The sequence below is a fragment of the Mauremys reevesii genome, linkage group 10 (genome assembly GCF_016161935.1).
Source record: "Mauremys reevesii isolate NIE-2019 linkage group 10, ASM1616193v1, whole genome shotgun sequence".
Taxonomy (NCBI): Eukaryota; Metazoa; Chordata; order Testudines; family Geoemydidae; genus Mauremys; species Mauremys reevesii.
In genome coordinates this window covers 59,662,106-59,672,960 of record NC_052632.1, presented here as the reverse complement: position 1 = coordinate 59,672,960, position 10,855 = coordinate 59,662,106, and positions in this window count along the sequence as shown.

Below are 10,855 nucleotides of genomic sequence, written 5' to 3'. Positions count from 1 at the left end.
GAAATTTGGGAACAAAAAGTGTTAACTGTGCAGCACGGCAGCCCTGTTCTAATGATAGTACAGCAGAACCCCATTTATCCGAGCCGCCATTACCTGGCCTCTCCATGTTAATGACACAACCAACACACACACAGGCATATTAGAAATTGATGTAACCTGCATGGCAACACTACTGTAACCGTCATATCTTTGCAGCCTTATAAAATGACCATGACCACTAAGCAAAAGCGTGTAGCACTGTTAGTGGATTCTAAAATAAAGATTATTAATAAAATAAAAGTCACTGGCAAAAATAGCTCAAGATTCTAACTTTGGAAAAAACACAGTCTTGCCAACTGTCAGATTTTGTCCAGCCTTTAAAAACCTGAGGGCTGCTGTATATAGTACTGTATTTTAATTTGATACTTTGTGCATATTACATATTGGTGGTGTTAGTTGTTACCATTAGTACTGCTGTTGCAACTTACAATTAGTTCTGTATTTTTAAAAACTGGTATTAATAGTAATGGTTTGCATAGGCTGTAAATAAAGAAGGGGACATGTTTTAATGCTTTTTTGGGAGGGGTCAGCCAGTTTAAAAGCAACTCTGCATCTTTAAAAAATGCTCTTGGCCCATTATCCTGGTTATTTGAATTTTTTATTATCTGATCTGGCCCTACTCTTAATTAGATCAGATAAACAGGGTTCTACAATATAATTACAAAAATAGAGAGGCAAATCTACTACACTAACAAAAAAAATAGGGCTGGGCAAAACCAACTTAAATATAATAAGTCACCTTTCCTGCCTCTCTAACTTATATAAAACTTACCCCCCTGCTACCTCTTTTTCAGGTAGACAAAATCATTTCTTATAGTCCCTTTTAGTTATCTGGGTTCCAGCCCAGATGAGAAGTTGAAATGGTGAGAGCAGGGCTGGTTTATGATATTTCTAGATAAACCCAAGAAAGAAGTACAGGACTTATTATGAAACATCCAGTTCTCAGGGGACTGGCATCCCAATTTTGCAGACCCAAGAGTTTCAGACAAGCACCTTAGTTTTGGGATGCTTAATTGCACTGAGTTGAAGCTTGGAACCTTTTTGAGACTTGTCAATCACAGCTAGTGTAGGAGAAATCAAGCAACAATCAGTCCCTAACTATCCAATGTACTAAATGTTTATTACACGGTTTTATTAGAAGTGCTTCTATTCCCTATACAAAGAATTTCACAGGGGCTGCTTCAGGGAAAGAAGATTAAAAAATATCAGACTTTTTTCTTTTAAAAAATCAATTTGGCAAAAAATTTAATGATATGCCTGGAACTATCATCACCAGAAGTTATATCAACATCTGTACAGCAGCAGGGCTTAATTTTTTTAAAAAAAAGAGAAATAAAAGGACATCTCTGAAAAAAAGTTTCTCTCTAAGGGATTCTCTTCCCAGTTTTCATGAATGAAGCAAAGGACAAGTGACCTATTTTATAAGCAGATCAGCAGTGGTCGCTGTGGGCTGAGATTATCAAAGCTGCCTTACAGATCTGGATGCAGGAATTAGACATCCACTAATTGGAACTGGGCAATCAACACTCCGTGGTGGCTTTGCAAAATTCAGCCTTGCTATACACCTGGTGCATAGCACATGGTAGTTTTGATTTTGGACTTCCTGGTAAGGGAGGATCTCTAATGTTTAGTATAGTCCTCAGTCCACACATCCACCAAGCAATGTTCCTGGGCTCTATACAAGCTTCTGTGGTCCAATGGGTGCTAAATGAGTTTGGTGTTCTCAAGCAGCATCTCTTAACCCTATCAAGGTTTGGCTTTTTTCTTACAAGGGATGGACTGAAGTTGTTGGCAGAGATGGTGCTGAGATCCAAATCCAAGTTCTAACAAGGGAGCTTTCAAAGAAAAGTAGTATACTGGGTTATAGTATTCATGCTTATTTTGCCAATAACTGGACTACCATCCCCTTCACCTCCAGCAAATCACTCCTCTCCCAGGGCAATAACACAAGTTTAAGAAGGACAGATGTGCTTATGGGGGACTTGTTCTAATATTTTTAACATCTACATTTCAATTGGAAAAATGAATTCCTTGTGTGCTGCATTTTTCCCTAGATACTGTACTCCAAGATACTGCACTAAATTACAGTGATTCATTATTCCTATTAAAACAAACAATAACCTCAAATTGCTCAGCAAACCAAACAATTGCAAACAGTAAATTTAAACAGTAAAACAGGGAGCACATTGGGTAAATGTTATTTCCCTGAACAAGAAAAGCTTTCGGCAAAGTGCTTAACTTGAATACAACAAAAGGCAATTTAATTTAGTAATACAGCTGGATGAAAAATGGAGACCTCTGGTTTAATAAGAAGGGGGGGAAAAGACAAGCATATATCATCCAAAAGGATAATTATGAGAAACTATTTTGTATGATCCAGCTAAATCAAAGCTTTTAATGCTTTCTTACTCCTGTCAAAGGAGGGAGATTTAATGCCTTAAAAATGGGGATTTTGCAGACTTCACTGCCAAGAAAAAATGATTTGTCTCTTGATAAATTACTATTGGGCTTTCTACTTGAAAAAAAATACACTTACATTGAAATAAATGCCAAGGAATGGCTAGAGAATTTATATTATTCACTCCTATCTGTCATCGGATTGGTTGAAAAGCGACAGTGCTATTAAAAATGTCTTCTAGCTTCTAGACATAATGCCACAAAGGGGCCATGAAAGCCTTTCGTGAATGGAATGGATACGTGTATAAAAATAATAGTAAGCAATGCTTCCCCTTCCCCTCCCTCCTAGCATACAAAGTTTAAAAAAATGTTTGGTGCTTAAGGGCTGCTAATTCCATTGAAAACTTCACCTCCTGTGAGGGGATGGAGGGGCAGCAATGGTTCATTCATTTTCCTAAGGATTTTCAAGTGCTCTTAAATAAAATTCTACTTAAGGGGGAAAAAAAGACTCATTGAAGTGTTTTTAGAGTGCTGTTCGCTTGAGAGCTGAGCTGCAGTGAGAGCTCTTTCACCCCCTGTGAGTCCAAGCAAAGAAGCGCCCTGAAAGGTTCTGATTGCGGTTGTTTGGCTGGGAACATGCCCTTTGTCTCAAGCCTTTAAAATAATGAGCCATACAGGACTAGCAAAGGACAGGAAATTGAGACTTGTGCAAACACAGAAGCTAACAGACATTGAGAAAACAAGTAACATTCAGAGGAGCCCATAATATCCCAGAGGCTGCAGCAGGTGGTAGAGGCAGAATTGACTCAGGCAATGTTGACACAGATACTGCATCACCCTAACTACATTGACCTAAGTGCTGCACCTCTCACAGGCATACTTACACTGCAGGAGCAAGGCTGTAGTGTAGACCAAGCCTAAGTATCTACACTATAATGTTGATCCCGATGATATCAGTTGCCCAGTACACTGACCTAAAAACTTCACCTCCATCAGAGTAGTAGCGCTTAGGCCGATGAAGTTAGGGTGATACAGTGTCTGGGTAGACACTGTTACTTCACCTTTTGTCTGTCAGCCCCATGTAGGGCTTACACCTGGAGCCCCTCCCCCAAGCTTGGGCTGTCACCCCAGGGCACGGGGGGATCCAGCTGTCAGTGCCCCACACAGTTAAATCGGTGGAAGCGCTCCCAATGAGGACGCACACCATCGATAGAGGGAGTAGACATGAACCACCCTAGTAATTAATTTAGGTAGATTTAATTTTTCAGTGTAGACAGTGCCTTACAGTTAGGTCAACGTAAGCTGCCTTACGTCAACCTAACTCTGTAGTGTAGACCAAGCCTGAGGACTAGAAGACAAGGAGTTCCAGTATGACTAAAAATCTCAGGACTTTTGGCTTTTTCTTAGTGATAGATGCTGTTGTGGCAATTCTGACAGTGGTAGTGAATAATGTTCATACACCATGTAAGGAAGATAATTGAGGCTAGGTATGGGCAGGAAATGGTTTACTCATTTTTTCAAGATTTAGAAAATATGTTCCATCTCAAATCAGAATAAAAAAGTCAATCTCAGATGTTTGTGACCCAAAAATCTCTTTTCTTCCCCCTCCCCCTGACAAATTTCAGATCAGGTCAACCAAAATGTTTCGTTTTGATCTTTGACCATTCTTAATTTAATTTTTTTTACTAAAATTAGATAAAATGTCTAAACAAAAAAATGTTTTGAACCAGAAAACTGGGTGGTTTTTTTTCTGGAAAATGTGAAACAAAATATTTTGACTATTTAATTTAAAAAAATGTGTGGCCGCCAACCCTTTCCTGAGAGAAGTTTTGGTTTTGATGAATTAGCCTTGTCTGACTGAAAAATGTTTTGTTGAAAAATTCCTGACCAGATCTAATTAAGATTTCAGTGTAAAGGTAAATGCATGCAAGTTAGATAGTAGGATTGGGGTCTTTGAAATGAGCTTGAGTGCTATTTGTGTTAGCCCCCAGTTTGTCATGAGTCCTTTTGTAATAGGAACCAGTTAAAAATAGCACATGAGAATCCACCCCTTACAAGTTCTAGTTCAATTCAGTTGTCTGTAATTTCATGCTATTGACATTTCTAAAGGATTATCAGATTTTTACCTGTCAGATCTCATAGATTCATAGATTCTAGGACTGGAAGGGACCTCGAGAGGTCATCGAGTCCAGTCCTCTGCCCTCATGGCAGGACCAAATACTGTCTAGACCATCCCTGATAGACATTTATCTAACCTACTCTTAAATATTTCCAGAGATGGAGATTCCACAGCCTCCCTAGGCAAACTTAATAAATGTACTTTCTATGCCAATATCTAAATTGTTGATGAAGATATTGAACAGAGCCGGTCCCCAAACAGACTCCTACGGAACCCCACTTGTCATACCTTTCCAGCAGGATTGGGAACCATTAACCCGTGTCTGTTATTGATGATGAAATTTAAATTTACATGTATCCTGGGGACTGGGCCAGTTTAACATCATGTGGCAAATTTTCACAGAAAACATAGAATAATATCCCCATGGGACCATAACACACTTTCCCTATATTGAATTTCCATTAATATCAGAGATGGAATTTGTGTTTGAAACAAGCACAGACTATGCAGTAGTGATCCACAAGCATGGATAAGAGTTGTGCAAATCCAGGAAGATAATTTTTCTTTGGATATATGCAAGGTATGAAATACAGAGCATAAGGGAAGACATAAGAAAGAGATGACATATAAGTTACAGGAATAATTTTAAAAGAGATGAAATATTTTCCTCTCAATAAAATATTACTTAGATTGCAAGCTCTTTGGAGCAGATACTTTTTGTTCCATGTTTGTATCATGCTTAGCTCAAAGGGGTCCTGGTTCATGACCAGGGCTCCTAGGAGTTACCAGAATACAAATTAATAATATAATGAATGGCCAGTTCTATAGACAAGATGATAAAGTTTGTCATCCCACCCCCACAAAAAAGGAATCCATCAACATCTCTGTTTGTTATTCTAAAAATCTATAAAAATAAAGAATAAAAAGCCTATTTTCTTTCCTTAACCTCTCTTAGGTGGAGGCTGGTCACCAACCCGTTGATGTCAATGGGAGTTTTGCTGCTGATTACAAAAAGAGGCATGAGCAGGTTCAGAGGGCTTGGTTTTCCATGGCTTTGTACCTTGTATGGGCATTTATATGTCTGCAAAGGGACTGTAAATGCCATTGAATCAGAACATTAGAGCTTTGCACATGACCACATCAGTGTAGAATTGGGCCTATGCTCTACACATTTTCCCTCTTCCTGATAATTCAGATAATTTCACCAAATAGTTGCTATCTGCTCCAGTGCAACAGAAGACAGCAAATTCTCTGGGTTATACACTGCAGTTCAGAAAATACACTACCAGTTAGGGTCTAGTGAGCGGCAGATAGTATCCATGCCTCTCTAGTCAGTTCAGAACATCACTATAATTCCCAAAATATATGAACCATTACAATTCTGATATCTCATTCTTTTGACAAGGACTGAGCTATGCCAAACAGAAAATGGCACAATTTGAATCTATGCTTGTGACAAGGGTTTCTCTGAGAATATTTCTCTGTTACAGCGACACAATAACACCACCTCGAATAGCACTGAGCCATGATCAATGCACTGAGGTCAGTGCAGCACAAATAAAGACACTGTGTTACTTAATTTGACCCTGAAAGTCCTTTAGCAGATGTTCCACAATGCTTGATACTGACCGCTCTGGTTACAGTTGTGAACTCCACGGCCCAGGGGTCATGGAGATTGGAAGGCCCCCACCCCCTTTAAAGGCAATTTCAAACTTTTGAAATGTGTTTTTCTTGGTTGTCCAGCCTGGCAAGTGCACCTAGCAGTTCTCCATTGTTGTGCAACTGCCTGCTGGACCATGATGGCAAGAAACTCCAGATGCACCCCAGCTTGGAAGAGACAGGGGATATTGGATCACCTGGGCCTGTGGTGAGAAGAGGCTCTGCAAGCACAGCTGTGGATCAACCATAGAAACATGGACATCTACGAGCAGATTGCCTGAGGAATGCAGAAGGAGGGGTACAACAGGGACCAGCAGCAGTGCCATGTGAAAGCGAAGGAAATGCATCAGGCATATCAGAAGGCCAGGGAGGCCAAAAGTCAACCAGTTCTGACCCACAGATCTGCCACTTTTACAAAGAGCTACATGCCATACTTGGCAGTGACCCCACTACCACTCTGCAGGCCACCATGGATACCTCAGAGGAGCCCAAGTCACTTCCCAAAAGATAGTGTGCTGGACAGTGAGAGGTTGCACATTGGGATACCTACCTGTTGTGTGCTGCACTGTGCATCAACACAAGCACTCCTGGAAAGTATGCACAGCGCCGGCACAAGGAGCTAAGTATATATGCACACAAGCAATATACTTACTGCAGTGTCTTTATGCTGATGTGACTTGCATCAACCAACGTTTGTAGTGTAGCCTTAGTGATCCCATTGAAGTGCATCATATCATGTGTCATAAAGGCTTAAAGTGGTTGTTCACTGATGAAAAAAGGAAGCTATGAAATAAGCTTATGCTCTCAAATTGAGTTTTAAAAAAATTAAATATCCCTATGGAAAATTCAGTTTCAATTGGCAATGAGTCTATTGTCAATTTGTTCCTGCATCTACTGGTCCTATAATAGAAACCAGCAGGAACTAGTTGATAACTATATGGAGCACAGTTGAAGAATTCTAATGGCCTTAAAATCTATGAGTCTATGAACTATCTTGGCTGGAGGTCCAAACTGAGACCACATCCCTGTCAATCTTTTGTCTAGTTGAAGAGAGACCGGACTCGTATACTATTACACGGTTCTCAGCACTACTTCTACTCTGTATCAATTATTGACCAATTAAAGACATCTTGTCACATTATCTTTTTATAGTTTGTCCACATGTCTGGGGGTGTGGGCTGTTACTCTTTTCAAGAAGGTTTGGAACATAGGGGTCTTCTATTCTGGACTCCTTTGCTTCTGGAGTCCCAAGTAGCATTAGCAATCAAAAGTCTTCCTGAGGACTGCTGAAATCACATTGTCGCTTCCTATTTTATGTGCTTTCAATGTAAAGTGTTGATCTCGTATTTAAAGTCCAACAGTATATGGTACGTCCCAGGTACCTCAGAAACTCTTTCTCTCTGCACCATCAGAAAAGATCAGGTATGATATATGTGCGTTAGCAATATGTGTTTGACTAGATGGGGTTGCAGTGGGTTTTCAGTGCAAGGTCCTTGAATCTGCTACTTTAAAGAGCCTATTTGTGAAGTTTAATAATTACATTCTGGGATTGAGTCTAGGGACCAGATCCTCAGCTGGTATAAATCCACTGACTTCAGAGGAGCTACACATGACTACAAAACTGGCTAATCCATCTTTATCATTTGCAAATACACCTGATAAACTATGATGAGCACATTTGAATAGCATGCATGTTCATAGAAAATATCTCTTGCTTTAAGAAACTCTCAATCTGTCCCAACATGCACTTAAGCAAATGAATTCAACAAGAGCAGGCTACAGAAAGAACACATGACAATGACCACAAAAAAAGGTGCTTAACATGTACCATACATTAGCGGAGCTACCATTTTCAAACAATGATAGCACTACGTTTTTCAAGCATGTCTCTACAACATGCAAAGAAGGAAACATATATGCATAAAGTGTCCATTTTAAAGCAATTGTAGACCTGTTAGCTGAAAGTACATTGCTGATTCTTAGCCTTGTGTTTCAGACCATATTTTTTCTCCTTCTGTTCCTTGGGCAAATTAAAAGCTCTGTCTCTTTTATCAAAGTCTTTCTGACGCAGAGCTCCTACCTTCTGAACCTAAGGCTAGCTGTGTATCTAGGAAAATTATGTGCAATAGGTAGTGACAGCCATGTAGTCTAGTGTTTAAGTGCTAGTGAACATACATGTACAGATAATTCTGCTTTATAACTTGAACATTTATGCATACTTTTAAAGGGCTCATGGGTTGTGAAATAGGAAAATATTTTGAAGGGACTAGTTAATATGGTCTGCATTTGGCATACTAAGAGTCTTTAAAACAATGCAGTATTAAGCACATCTGCTAATGCTAACTCTTGTGTTACTCTAAAATAGATCACTTTGTTGGAACCTGCAGATGCTGTTTTATTTTGTTGGGCTGTACTTTTGTTTCTGATGAATAGATTGGTAGCACTTTTTGACCTCCATTGAAAGTGCAAACAGTACATAATTAAATAGACAAAAAATTATGGTGCTTGAGAATGCCAGCTTTGTCATGTATCACAGCAATGGCTTGTCTAGTTACTTTGGTGTTTTATGGCCTTGAAATGAGCATGCAAAATGGCAGTATTTAAGATGCCCCATATGAATTGTGTAATGAAAGTTTTTCTAAGCAATGGGCTTCTGTGCATTTTTTTTAAAAGGCTGCAAGTAGTTTGGAAAGGTTGATTTTACACTATCAGACTGAGAAATATTTCCAAAGAACTGGGCTTTTTTCTCTTTTTTGAGGAGAGAGAAAAAATCTGTGCCTCACTCAAGGCTGCAGCTCTTGACAATGCATACTTCCTTATTGCCCTTCCGCTATAAGTAGCTCTGGTTTCATACTTTTATCTAAAAAGCTACTTGTCCTCTTTAGACCTCTTTGGTTTATAGCTGCCATGTCATATTGCTTACACTGTGATCAGAGGTATATATCTCTTTCCTTTCCTAAATGATATTGTTGTCACATAATTTACTTTCTCTGTTGCTCTGACTAGAAAGGCTGGAAGGCCTGTCCTTGTTGTGTTTATGGAATGCATGGTCCGGCTTTGAATAACGCTTGTAGGTTTGATCTGTAGCTTCCATTTACTATCCATTTTGAAATAAATACACTGTAGCATTGCTGCCTAAAAATACTGCCAGTTCCTACTTTTGAATGCATAGCTTCTATTACTCAGTAGCATTTATTTCCTTTTAACCATCATCTTTTTTCCTGTCTCAGCAGTTTTAGGAGTCTTTTATGGGTCATTCAACTTTTGCTACTTGCTGTGGATGACTGTAGTCAAGTTGGAGGACGTGATGCAGTATTCAATTTGCCAGTGTTATCTCATTTAAAGTAGCATTATGAGAGAGAAGGTTATTAACATGTAATATCTCATTTACAGAATTAAAAAGGATTATTAATACGACTGTCTCCTTTTAAACAGCCTTGCGACCATTTGTGGACTGTAATATAACATGACAAGGTCACTAGAAAGAAATGCAGGCTCTAATTCTTCTGTCTTTCCATGGCACAAGGAAATGCATGGCCACGCTTGTCCAATCTTGCACTATTTGTAGTCTTATTTGCACCAATGTGATTGGAGATCCCAGTTTTTATTTCATTAGAGAGATACCATGATCCAAGAAGGGGGCTGGGTGCCAAGAATTCAGAGGTTCACATTGTGAAATTGAATTAGATAATGTTTGTCAGGACCTTAGAAGATATTGAACACTTATTTCCAAGGCCCAAATGAAGGCAATTCCTCCAGTACATTAAATTACAAATTATCAGTGTCCCAAGCCTCAAATGAATGAGGACATACTGGGCCAGATCCACAGCTGGTGTAGATGGGCAGAGCTGTATTGAAATCATTAGAGCTATGCTGATTACACCACTGGTTGTGGTATGTATATATCTATACATCCACAAGCAAATTGCTAGCCAGACGAATGGGTATGTATTTGTGTGTGTCACACATGAATGTACGCAATACGCAACATCTCACACTGTAGTTGCCAACTCATTAATGAAAGATACACCGCTAAAACCCTGCATGTGTCTCGTAATATCATTGAATCTGGCAGCATGAAAAATAATGTCTTTCAACTTGCTATAAAAAAAAATTCTGGCAACCATCTGCTGGTGCATTATCACATGTTATATGGGTATCATATGATACTTTATGTATGTTTCAGGAAAGCTATACTTTTATGACAACTGCATGTTTGTTTATATTACCCAATTAGTTTATATTGCTAATAAACTTTCATTTTCAACTATTTGTTACAGCAAACTTTCTGTTGCAAATGCCTGTCTAAGGGCCAGATTCTGTTGCTTTACTCAGATTGAATAGAACCTTATCCCTCAGGTAGTCCTATTGATCTCAGTAAAGTCCCACTGAGCAATAAAATAATGTTTAGTGCAAGCAAGATTATCAGATTCCGACCCTAAGAAAGCAGATATTTTTCTCCTTTTCACAAGCTGTTTGAAATGGAAAACACCACAATCCTGATATGTCTGCTTTCATTGTTATTTTAAATGATATACACACAGCATCTTAAAAGAAGAAATTATATGCTCCATGGCTGCCACATTTCACAGTTAGAAATAGATTTAAAAACTGTTTTCAACTAACAAATTTACAATCTTA